Raw genomic sequence first — 11,758 nt, forward strand, 5'->3', positions numbered from 1 at the left:
TCACCACACTCCACACATCCCTCCCCCAGCCAAAGGCCTCCAGCGAGACTCTAACACCTTGCCACCAGTTACCTTCACTCTTTCAGGGAGCCTGAGGAGGAAGACACATTGGGTTTTCAGCACTACAGATTTGGGGTAACATTGCCAAGATGGCTTGCAGCCTTTCCAAGAGGCTAACGGCTCAGTGGGGAAAAGGTGGCCCTCCCCCCACGCCCCCCACCCCCGTCGTGCAGTTTTAAAGAAGCTGTCTGTGATGCCGCAGTGAATGGCTTCTCTGTGAGGTGAGGTTTGGGGGTTGGACGAGAAGATGAGAAAGCACCTTTTGAAGCGCTATGCCCGTTCCTCACTGATCTCCCAGAAGACTGGCATTCATTCCCCATCAGACTCTTCACTAGCAGGACGTGTGTCCTACGTGGCCCTTGAGACTTCTGCATTCAGCTCAGACCTTCTCTCTCCACAGTAGGACTTACTCGGCTACCTTTAAATACGTTCAGGCACAGTCCTACCAAATATAATCAGAAATTGGTATTTTACACCCAGTGTAGAAAACAAATCTGTAATTGTAAGCACTTGGGAAGCTGAGGAAGGATCAGAAGCTCAAAGCTAGTTTCAGACTCCTCAGGAACTCAGTGTCAGCATAAGCTATACAGGACTGTCTCATAACACAAAACAAACAACAGGTACTGGCAAATCTTGCTCCTACCCGGCCCCCTTCGCTCCTGCAAGATGAGTAAAGACTGAACTCTTAGGAATATCAGATGTGGACCTCAAGAATCTGCAAAGCCTTAGCAGGCTCAGCATCAATCCCTTTCTTGTTGCTAACTCAGGAGATCGAGGCTAGAGTTAGAGTTAGAGTTCAAGATCTCCCTGGGCTGCATCAAAAGACACAGTTCCCACTTTGCAGTCAACCCAACCCAAACAAACTAACAAAAGGTTAAAAGGGGGAATGAGGGAGAGGGAGGAAAAGGGGAAAGAAATAGAATTGGCAGGCTTCTTAAGACCCACCTGCCCTGTCTTTCTAACCACAGGTCAGAAGAAAAAATGCATTTTCATTGTTTCCCTGAGGATGCCGTTTCTGTGCCACACACTTACTAGAAGCCGACTTCTTGGTTCTTAAGTTAACAGCAGGTGTTTTCTCCTTTCTGGGGGTCTTTATCTATTTTCTCCCAGGTGCTCTGCCTGCTCAATGAGGTACCATATGTGGGTTTATATGACACCGCCTCCTCTCAGAGTGGCCAGAAAGAAAGAATCCCACAAGGAAACAGCCTGATCTACACAATTCAACCCGACTTTGTCCTGACTACAATAATTATACACAACATAAAAGCAAGCAATAGATTAAACTCTCTCTTTTAAAACAGACACACAAGCCAGAGATGTGATGGCACATACCTTTAATGCCAGCACTCGAGAGGCAGAGGCAGGTGGATCTCTCTGATTTCAGGGTCAGCCTAGTCTATAAAGAAAATTCTAGGACAGGGTGGGCTACACAAAGAAACACCATCTCAAAACAAAACAAAATAAACAGCAACAATAACAAACAAACAAATAAATAAATAGACAGACAGACACAGGGGCCATTATATAAGTTGCCAAATGTGCGGGGGGGCGGGGGGGAGAGGGTGTCCTGTGTCTGTCTGTCTGTGTCTGTGCATTTGTGTGTCTGTGTGTGTCTACATGCATATATCTGTGTGTGTCTCTCTGTGTGTATGTCTATGTGTATGTCTCTGGGTGTCTGTGTGCATTATATGTCTGTGTGTGTCTGAGTCTGTGTGTGTATGTCTATTTGTCTGTGTGTCTGTTCCTGTCTGCTAAAATCCATGAAGAGGCCAGAAGTCAACATCAGATGTCCTCTTGCTCTCCACCTTATTTTTTGAGACTGGGTCTCTAAATAAACTGGGTACTCATTTAGCTAAATAGCATGTTCTAGGATCTTCGTGTCTCTCCCTTTACCCTTTGCTACAGTGCTAGGATTACAAGCATGTCCCTGCCACACCCAGCTTTTTCATGGGTGCTGGAAATCCCAATTCTGGTCCTCAGGCTTGAGTGTCTGGGCACTTTGCCGACTGAGCCATTTCCCAGCCCTGTGCAGCTATCTATTGCTTTTGTCATTCCCCCATGGTCTACAGCACCCTTCGCAGCCTTTGACGGTGACAGTAAGAACAACCGTGGATATGTGGGGCTGTGGTAACCTGGAGCAGAGTTAGGAGCCAAGTCCTCCTGACCAACATGGTATCATTGCCTATCCTGTTCCCACTTCTAGATGCCACCCACCCTCATGACCCACCCATGTATTCCCACTATCACATCTTTTCTCAATAGAGCACTCTGGGATGCAGGTCCCAGCCTGTGGGAGGTAGCCTATTTGCCTCTATGGATAAAGTGTTTTGGTCCCTCCTGGGGGAATTTTCAATTCTAATGGAAGACTCCTGGAGAAAGAAAGGCTCTGTGAGCATCCTCACAAATGCATGGTTTCATTCTCTGTGAGACAGAGAGGGAGGAGCAGAGACAGATCTACCCGGAAACTAAGTGTCAAGGCCCCACACTCAGACGTTGTCAAGGTCTGGGAATGGCCTAACCCTGAGTGGAGATTCATCAAATCTGATTAGAGGGGTGGTTTAGCATTCTTTTCCCTAAGACAAGCACATGCTTTATAGAAGTTCAAAGCCCAGGGCTTCTGAATCATATCTTTAAAAAGAATCAGGCTCACTTCAGATAGACCTGTTTTGTGGTGCCAACCACCTCGGTCTCATTATTCTTTTTGTGTGACTGTGGAAGTTGTTCACTCCAGAATACCGAAGAGAATTCAGGTTGGATTTAGAAGGGGGTAGAGAAGAAGTCAAAACGAATTTCATCTTTAAAAGGGACAAAATAATCACCTTAAAGTATGCTGTGATAACTGCTAAAGATCTGCTCCCCTTCCAGATGTGCCTGGTGCTGACCAATAGGCTTCTCAGACTATCCGTGCTTAATGAAGAGTCTACGTGAGAATCCCAGGGCTGCAGGTATGGGCTACAGCCCCTGGTGTTTGTCATGATTTAGCTCTGCACCATGGTCAAGGGTGAGGGAGGTTCTGACCCATGCAGTATAAAGCAGGACGTGGTTACAACATGAGGGGTAATAATTAGTAGCACCATGACCCCCCCAAACACCACCCCCCCCCCCCCCCCCCCGGCAGCTGGAGGCATTCTAGGGAAAACAGGAAATGACTATAGCGAGTGCATCTGAACTGCAGAGAAGTATTTCAGACAACGGGGAGTCTTCGAGACACTTCGTTCTTCCTAAGACACTCCCAGTTCCTCTCCCACTGTTCAGATGCCGCCACAGCCCTTCGCTTAGAGTCTGAGGAGTCCCAAAGTCTGCACCAGAAGCAGTCACCCACCTGCGGGTTTCTCACACAGAAACAAGACCCAACATGCAGAGAAAGAAGCATATTCAATGCTGGGCTTTGTTTTGTTTTGAGGTGCTGGGATTGAACCAGGGGTCTGTATATGCTAAGAGAGCACTCTGCCACTGAGCTGCACAGTGCCTTTCTATGTGGTTTCTGAAACCGCATTTTCTTTGTAATGATGAGGAGTCTGACTTTAATGTTCATCCACTAAGGATTTAAAACAAAGAAAAAAAAAGGTAGGGTAAACAAATAGTGGCCTGCCCAGCAAGGCTGTGCCAAAGCTAGTATTAAAAAATATATATATAGTTACCATGCTAATGGGTATTTCTGCTTGCTTAGGCCAGTTCCTACACAGCCTGCTCCTCCATGGATATGCACAAAGTATAGGAGTTAAGAATTTACAGTGAGGGACAGAAAGATGGCGTGGCCAGTGTTTAAGAGAGATTGCTGCCCTCTCAGAAGACCTGGGTTCACTTTCAAGCACCCACATGGGGTGGCCAATAACCATTCATAACTGCAGTTGATGGGATCTGACACCCTCTCCTGCCTTCCATGTGCACTTACATACATGTCATATACATACGTACTCTCAGTCCACACACACACAGAGAGAGAGAGAGAGAGAGAGAGAGAGAGAGAGAGAGAAAATACTACTTGGGATTCTCAGGGAAAAAAATGTATGTGATTCCCTGCCCTTATTGGAATCTATGTTCTCCCACATATCACTCACATGCATGCCAGTATTAACCATGAATTTTTCTGTGACTGTCCATTAAACAGCCTTCTTCCCACTTCTGCAGAAATGCTGTGTGAGACAGTCACACCCTAAGGATAGCACAGCACCTGGCAGAGTAGACCCTGGAAAAATAATTCCAGTGAGTGACAGTCTGGAACACTACAATCCCCATAATAATGGCTTCCCAATGTTGGCCACCACTGAGCCCTCTCTAGGAATCCACAGCCCCTCTGCCCCTGCCTACTGGCTAACACAGCCACAGCATGGTCCACTCACTGTCCTAGAAGGAAACCCTGATCCCATATGGTCAGAAGTATGGAAAGGCACATACACACACACACACACACACACACACACACACACACACACACACACAAGGGTGTCCTTGGTAGCACTAGTGGTGAATGTAAATATAAAGAAACAGGAGTGTCCTAATGGGCCAAGGAGACACCTACTCGCCCACTAATGTTTCAAGCTGACCATTGTCTTCGTACGTAAGTGGAAAGCTGCTCACGTGGGTGCGTGATCATAGGCAAAGGAAGAATGTGAAAGAAACCATTTCTATTTGAAATGATCATTGGACAGACAGAGCTCTGGAGACACATAGTGAGATGGTAGTGCTATCATGTGCACAGAGTGTAATTTCTCCTTCTCTGAAAACGTTGCAGGTTGAGTCTTCACGGAATTCCTATACATAAAAGTAGGAAGTAGAAAGCAAAACTCTTTGAGTTCTCTCAAGTTTAAACTCAAACCACCAGGGATACAAACCTGAAGGTTTGGTTCTGTCTAGGCCACTCCCTTCCCTCCCTATCAGCTCTGTGTCCTTGGCATTGTTTCTCAGTTCTCTCCTGTCCACCCTCCCTGCATGCCCTCTCAGGACTCTCTCTACACCAATCCCTCCAAGCTGGCTTCCCTTCTTCCTCTAAGCCTCCCTCATCCCTGCACTGTCTCTAAGCTCCCAGAACCCACTTTTTAAAGCCAGAGATTTTTACAGCTTCACAGAGCTTCTGTGTGGCCTGTGTACAGCCCAAAGCCAGAGTTCTGCCCAGCCACCCACTGCCCAGGGAGACTTCAGCTGTGGCCCTTCTTTGTGCCTTCATTCTTCTAATGATAAGTTTCTTGTACTTCTCGGAACGTTTCACAGTTCTGTCATGCTGTTTCCCTTAGCCTGGAAAGTCTTTCCCTTCCTATTCTTGTCAGAGTACAAGTCCACACCTCCTCTGCATAACCACCACGCCCCATCCCTTGATGGGTCTCCTCAGAGCATGTCTCCTGGAACAGCAAACATGTCTTACAGGCTGTGGAAGCCCAGGGCTTCAAATTCCTTTTCATCTCTAATGCTACTACCTGAGAGTGGTAGCTATCCATACCCAAGTGATTGAAACCTTTGGATTTCTTCTCATCTTAGGAATGAGACATGAAGGCCAGATAGTTCCGAAGGTGAGGAGGAGACACCTACCTAAGACTGTAGCTGAAAGAGACAGGTTCTACTAAATCATCCCGGTGGTCTCTCTGCTCTAGTCCCTTTATTAGCACAGCGCTGAGCTTGCTTAGTTCCTCTCCCTGGTCCCTATTCCAAAGTAAACTACCCCCTGCTCCTGCATTGATCCTGGGATCTCCTAGAGAGCTGGGAACACCAGGTGCTCACAAGAGCTTGCTGCATAATGGCCAAGGAGTCAGATAAGCGAATCCAGAGTTAGGCACAGGCACGGGTGCTCAGAGTCATACGTGTGTGTGACCGAGAATCAATGATTAACATTGTTAATGATCTTGGCAACATAAACAAAATGCTTTGCTCAGGTGAATTCTCAAAAAAGGAAAGAGAGCCTTGGCACCAGTACACAGCGGTGAGTGTTCACTGGCACGATAAACCCCAGTGACTTAAACTATCAGATTTACAAACCCTTTGCATAGGCACTGGCATCCTGAGGCATCCACCGCTTCTGTCTCACTAAGACAACAATACGGAATATCACTGACTACTATAGCCAAGCATGGATGGGCACAGGGTAAATTCTATCCCCCATTAGGGTATGCACCTCTCTCCCTTCCATCCCTTACTAGCCACAGAAAGTCACATGATCACCAGCATAAAAATACTAGGAAATGTAACCTTACCCCAAACCCAGGAGAATGAAAAAAAATCTCATCATTGATGTCTACAGTGAGAACCAAGGAATACTGCTTAAAGCAGGCAAGTGAATGGGGTATGGTAAGTTACGCAGAGGCTGTACCAGGGTCAGCAAGGCGGAACAGAGTGGTAAGGCCAGCCTGGGGTAAGGCCAGCCTGGGGCAACACCTGTGGTGTAAGAGGAACAAGTAAGCTGGGGCCCACAAACAGTGAGGCTGGCTGGTCAGCCTGTGCTTGCCGCCACATGAGGGATAGAAATGCAGAGGGATAATAGGGTTAAGTCTGTACCTTAATTAAGATTATTCCCACACCAATTCACATCCCAATAGGAATTGGTATATTTATAGTGTGGTTACCTTGTCCAAATTATGCATATTTTATCTTTTTTCACAACTTTTGAAAATTAAACCTTTTAATTGTGTGTGGGGAGGGGTCTTTTTCCTCCCACTTAGAAGGAGAAAGGCATTACCGCATTTTTGGAAGCACCATTTACCAGAGAAGATAAGGAAGCTCACAGCACTGCCCAACCCCACCAGGGCAGCTAGGACTTCTTGCTGGAAGTGGGAAACTGTTTATATCACAACCAAATCCTAGACTAAACTGGCAGTGTATCTGAACTCTGTTTTTCATCAGGTCATTTAGGAGGGCCCATCATTCATCAGGATGTAGGGAAGCATGTATTTTTAACAGTGGGAAGTTCCGTCCATTTGATCACTCATTGATCTGCCAAAATTAAGACGCCCTACCTGAGACATAGAGGCACCAGGAAAGCACACTAGTCAGATGATAAACCACCTCAGCGTCTCTGTCTTCTGCTGAGCTGAGGGAGCACCTGAGGGGACTTCGTGGTCCCACATCCCCCATGGCATTAGGAGATGAGAACACACTACCCGGCCCTCTTCTCGAAGACTCACTTTCTCCGTGACAGCCCTCTGAACTTGGTATTATATCTGCTAGCATGAGAAACCCCCAGAGATGCCCGAAGCCAGTTCCAGTAAACAGCAGTGTGCCCACCATGCTGCTGCCCTGATGTGCCCACATTTCCTTCCTGTGCCTTTACCAGAGGGTGGCTTTGCTTGTGTCTGAGAGATCAGAAAGGTCCTCCTGGAGAGCCAGAAGATCTTTCTGTTGTACGTTCCCATCTGTAAACTACTGAGTCACTTTTGGCAAGAGGCCAAGTTTTCTGCCTACTACCTTACGTCAGCTTTCACTTTAATAATCAAAAAAGGTAAAGTTGAGCTGCCGCTGCAATTGTGTGTATGTGTGTGTGTGTGCATGCATGCGCATGCTTGTGTGTGCATGTGTGTATGCCTCTGTGTGTATGCTTGTGTGTATGTGTATTCATGTGTGTGTGCATGGGTGTATGCCTGTGTGTGTGCATGTGTGTGCGTGCGAGTGGGTGACAGCCGAATGGCCCTTAATGTCAGAGTTCCTCCTACTGTTATCCCTACCCCTGGGTTCTGCTTACCTGTCTCCCTCTCCTAAAATAGAGTTCCTTCCCTGTGAATGAAAGGCTCATATACCCTTTCAACTATAAGATAAAAACAGGACTCATAATGACTTAACGAACCAGGACCCAACAGCAAACTGTGTACGTAAAAGGGAAATGCACGTTGTTAATGAGCTACCCCACAGAGAGCAGTCCTTGTTACCACAGGATATCCCAGCTTGTCCTGATTGACACCCAGACCTCTTAGATGACTACAGACAGGCCCACTCTGCTTCACAGCCACAGAAAAAGAAAGGGAAGAAAGTTCTGCTGAGACCCACTGTGGCCTTGCCCTTGAGTCTGGCTAGTGGATTCTGTGATTGGTAAGGCCTAAGTTACACACCTTCCACATGGCAGGAAAGCCAGGTCTGTCACCAGGTGGGGCATGGGAAAACTGGCTACGCAGAGCAAGTGGGAATTGCTACTGCCATAGACGTCCCTCTCGCTTAAGGTTCACTTCCTCTCTGACCACCCATCCCCTGCAGCCGCCAGCTCTGTGGGAACAGACATTCCACACTGCATTTCCTTAGGAGAAACACCAAGGAAACTCTTCAGAAATATCAATACAGTCCTCTGAAGGAAAGCCTAGCCCAGTGTTTGGATTAAATAAGTTGGATTTTCTCATGGTGGAGAGTGTACTATTTAGGCTGTTTGGTCAGTCACTAAAGAGCAACATTCTTCCTCAGCTGATGAAGTAACTTGCCAAGTTCCATTTGAAAATTACTCCATCACTAGTTACTGATGGAGGACCCTATCTTTTCCTACTGTGGAAGAATCCCTCATCTCTCCCTCTCCCTAGTCCCAGACTACAAACATCTACATGCAAGACCCCCTCAGATTTACTCAGAATTTTTAAAAGTAATGGATACTGAGCAATAACCATTAGCGACAAATATCCCTGGAAGACCATTGTGTTAAATTATCCACAGTAAAACAGACCCAATGAGACTGTTTCTAGAGAGTAAAAGAATGTAGCTTCCTGACAGAGAAGTCTTTGCTATCTGCTTACCCTAGCTACAGGACCTCTCCTAGCCTCCCCTCCCAGGCAAGGCCAGAGAAAGAAGACATCACAGTCTCTACCCCCAGGAACAGACACTTGACAGTTTCAGGCTAGAAAATGGTATGTGAGCTAAACATGAGCTTTTCATCCTCTGTCTTTAGGAATACACACTGAGAACATCACATGAATAAAACATTAAAATAGCCCCCAACACCTTCTCCCACATGAGAGAAGATGTGCAGCCAAGTCCTTGGTTATTGTTGCAACCAGAGCCCATGCAGACAGGTAAAAACATAGCCCGAACTAACAAATAAAATATTTAAAGACTGTGAGAAAAAAAAAGTATTTTCTCTTTGTTTAAGTTTTATCTTTCCCATTTTTCTTTGCATGGGCTTTTTTGTTGTTCTTGCTTGGTTTTATTTGTTTCAATACAAGGTCTCACTAGGTATTCCTGACCAACCTGGACCTCACCGAGTAGACCAAGCTGGCCTTGAACTCACAGAGATTTGCCTGCCTCTGCTTCCCAGGTACTGGGATTGAAGGGGTGGACCACTATATCTGTCAAAGAACTTATTTTTAAGTAGAACTACCTTGGAATTCTGCACGGTTGCACGGGTATATTTTCAACTGAACAATGAACCTCTTACTGCTTCTACCTCTTGTACCACATGGTGAACCAGAATCTCAGGTTCTCCACGGAAGCTGCTTTTGAAGAGTTACACTATATACTGTTTGCATGTTTGAGGTTTTTTTAAATGTAATCCTCTATTTGGTAATCCAGGGTCCAATGGAACAAATGCAGGTTTTTTTAAAAGATTTGTATATTTATTATATATACAAGTACACCGTAGTTGTCTTCAGACACACCAGAATAGGCCATCAGATCCCATTGCACACAGTTGTGAGCTACCATGTAGTTGCTGGGATTTGAACTCAGGACCTCTGGAAGAGCAGTCAGTGCTCTTAACGGCTGAGCCATCTCTCCACCCCCAAATGCAGTTTTAAAATGCCTGTTTGGAGTCAACAAGATGGTTCTGTGGGGAAAAGCACCTCCCACTAAGCCAAGAGTTCAATTCTGGGGATCCACGTGATGGAAAGAGAGAATCGACTCCTAAAAGCTGTCCTCTGGCCCACACCTATGGCGTGTATGTGGACAAGTGCATGAATGGACACTCACACATGGGCAACTTAGAAAACCAACATCATTTAAAATGAATGCTTATCTGTACACTTAGGGGAAGCTGTGAGGTCCTGAAGAATATACAAAGTTGTTATTTGAATCTCACATGATAGTACTTAACTGAGTTCCTCTTTCAACCAGCAGCATAAATATCAGAGAGTCTCATTTTAATCAGCCGTACTCCATGGGCTGGAGAGATGGCTCAGTGGTTAAGCACTTACTGCTCAACAACCCAGGTTTGGTTCCCAAGACGTGGATAACAGCTCATAATTATCTATAGTTCCAGTTCTAGGGCATCCAATGCCCTCTTCTGATGCAAAAGCAAGAAAATCTATTTTTTTAAAAGCTATACACTAGCCCTCACTCTTCTCTTTGGCTTGGACAGGGACAATGATTACAACTGTCAACCTGTGATTTCGGCTTGTTTGGGCAAAACACCATTTATACAATGGGGTGGGGCCAATTGAACACCTCACTTTTCGAGCCAACCTCCCTGACCCTACATCTTCATTCACTGGCCCAGGCCTGGAACTTCAGGATGCTGGCCTGGGCCAGGGCTTCTGTCCAGGAACATAGGAAGAGGAGCACTGTTGCATCCTACCGCCTTGGTTTCCACTGACCCTCCTCCCCGTGTCAGCACTTCACCCCTGGACCCTGGTGGACCACAGCTACCCTGCACTCTGTTCTTAGCCTTCGCTGTTCAGAGCTGACCTTGTCTGGTTCCAGTAAGCCAGGCTTGTCTACGACTCCTGCCTCATACTGCTTCTTTACTCCATGGCTTGTCCAGCCTCTAGTAACAACCCCTCCATCACCAAACCCACCCCTCCCCCACCAGCTCTTACTGGCCTCTCCTGCTTTGCGCTTAGCTTCTTCCAGGAAAGGTTCTCCTTACATCTTTCCTGAGACTCCTCTGGACAGAAGGGCTGTTTTAACTCTGATCATTGCTGTGTGGCTGCATTGGTAAGTATCTAGCAGAGTTCTTTGAGCATAGTAGTCAGTCCATAAATATTTGAATCACTGCTTAAGTGACTTAAAACGGAGAAAATATTTAAAACTCCCTAGGGAGGCTTATTGACTTTCCCAATCGAATAATAAAGAAGGAATTCAGAACTTGGGGGTTGTTCATTGCAAAGAGTATAATAAAATAAAAATCCTAGCCAGGGATTAAAGTCATTGGATGAAATTTGTAAAAATCCATGTATAAGGCAGCTTTAAGTCCATTCGTTACTTTTCAGATAAAGGAGTTAGATTTGCTAAGCAGACTGCCCGTGATAATGATAGAATACCTACTGCAAATCTATCAGCTTTCTAGAAACATCCTCCCATCGGGTTGTCTCCGTAAGCTGCCCCAGATGTTTCTGGTGTAGTGTGCTGGGCCAGATGTTTCTGGTGCTAGTGTGCTGGGCCAGATGTTTGTGGTGCTAGGGTGCTCAAAACCAGGCTGGAGTTTTTACACGTTGTGACAAACAGAAGCAAAAGGCAAAGATGTTTGGCTTGTGATAAAAGCACAAGATAAAACCACCTTGTCATTTTAAATGATAAAGCATTTGCAAGTCTGAAGTCTTTTTCAAAAGATGATAAATACCAAAATCTCCAAGTTTTATTTTAAACCCCCTTTTCAGCAGAGCAATACCTTGTATATAAGAGTAATTCTGCCTTGGGGAGGGTGGACTTACTGGAACTTTACGGGGACTGTCTCAGTTTTACTCACACCGTGACAGCAGCATCTCCTCTGTGTCCCTTCAGCTCACCCAGTCCTTGCTGGAAGTCTTGTCATTTTCTGCTTCCTAGGATCTAACCCCAGGTTCCTGTTGGACTTGGGAAGTCTTGT

At 46.0% G+C, this 11,758-nt stretch overlaps 1 protein-coding gene and 1 long non-coding RNA gene across 4 annotated transcripts in view; one reads left to right on the forward strand and one right to left on the reverse strand.

The window, feature by feature from the left end:
• The window catches only part of Pde10a (phosphodiesterase 10A), a 459,546-nt gene that overhangs the window by 136,772 nt on the left and 311,016 nt on the right, over positions 1-11,758 (reverse strand). The gene's annotated exons all lie outside the window — the stretch shown is intronic.
• The window catches only part of LOC116077156, a 21,360-nt gene continuing 9,623 nt past the window's right edge, over positions 22-11,758 (forward strand). Inside the window, exons 1-2 of the long non-coding RNA XR_004113177.1 lie at positions 22-281; positions 2,926-3,005. This is a non-coding gene — a long non-coding RNA (uncharacterized LOC116077156). The remainder of the gene's footprint in view (positions 282-2,925; positions 3,006-11,758) is intronic.

This window comes from Mastomys coucha, unplaced genomic scaffold (assembly GCF_008632895.1).
Source record: "Mastomys coucha isolate ucsf_1 unplaced genomic scaffold, UCSF_Mcou_1 pScaffold5, whole genome shotgun sequence".
NCBI lineage: Eukaryota > Metazoa > Chordata > Mammalia > Rodentia > Muridae > Mastomys > Mastomys coucha.